General features: G+C 44.1%; 1 non-coding gene across 1 annotated transcript; it reads left to right on the top strand.

The window, feature by feature from the left end:
* Nucleotides 1-415: 415 nt before the first annotated feature.
* LOC120860119 lies at nt 416-629 on the top strand. The gene has a single exon (XR_005720247.1). It is a non-coding gene; the product is annotated as a small nucleolar RNA U3 (small nucleolar RNA).
* Nucleotides 630-989: the final 360 nt, after the last annotated feature.

The raw sequence follows: 989 nt of genomic DNA, 5'->3' as shown, positions 1-989 counted from the left end.
TGCTGCGATTCATGGGGTCGCAAAGAGTCAGACAGGACTGAGCAACTGAACTGAACTGAACTGACTGAAGGTTGAGTAATCAGTGCTATCAGCTAGGTTCTCAGGCTTTCAGGGGCAGGGCAGCTTTAGTCAATCTGTGCAGCAAATGCCTCCTGGGCTTTAAAGACTAGGGTTGTGATTGGCTGTCACTCTGTATTATGTAAATTAAGTTTGATTTTTAAAAACTGTTAAATTATATTTTCAGTGAAAATGTTCAAATGAGTTGATAAGTGACAGCATTTGAAAGCTGTATTGCAAGAGCTCTGTTTTTTTTTTTCCCAGTAGAAGAAAAAATGGCAAAGTGGTGGGGAAATGGTTGCCCTCAGTGTAAAGTTCACAGCTAGCACAGGCCCGGCAGCGGCTGGGGGTGGAAGCTAAGACTATACTTTCAGGGATCATTTCTATAGTTTGTTACTAGAGAAGTTTCTCTGATCGTGTAGAGCACCCGAAACCACGAGGAGGAGGTGCAGTGTTCTCTCCTGAGCGTGAAGCCGGTCCTTGGTGCTGCTTCTGCAGCTGCCATTGGCCATTGATGATCGTTCTTCTCTTCTTTTGGGAGAGTAAGAGGGAGAGAACACCATCTGAGTGGTTTCGCTTACAATTGACTTTTTTAAAAAAAAGTGAGTTGTTTGTAGTGTTTCTTACTTTATGTTAGTTCTCTAACAGATTTATGTTTCAATGGGATGTACTTTATTTGCCTCCCTTGTAGTTCAGTCGGTAAAGAATCTGCCTGCAATGAAGGAGACCCGGGTTTGATTCCTCGGTAGGAAGGATTCCCCAGAAAAAGAAATAGCAACCCACTCCAATATTCTAGCCTGGGGAATTCCTTGGACAAAGAAAGGAGCCTGCCAGGCTACAAGTCTACAGGGTCCCAAGAGTTGGACACAACTTACCGACTAAACCACCTTATTGCCAGTGGCCTTTGTGACAGCACGGGAGGGTTTATCTTT

The sequence above is a fragment of the Oryx dammah genome, unplaced genomic scaffold (genome assembly GCF_014754425.2).
Source record: "Oryx dammah isolate SB20612 unplaced genomic scaffold, SCBI_Odam_1.1 HiC_scaffold_9310, whole genome shotgun sequence".
NCBI classification, from domain to species: domain Eukaryota; kingdom Metazoa; phylum Chordata; class Mammalia; order Artiodactyla; family Bovidae; genus Oryx; species Oryx dammah.
The sequence above is the reverse complement of the archived record's forward strand: the minus strand, read 5'-3'. Positions and strand labels throughout refer to the sequence as shown.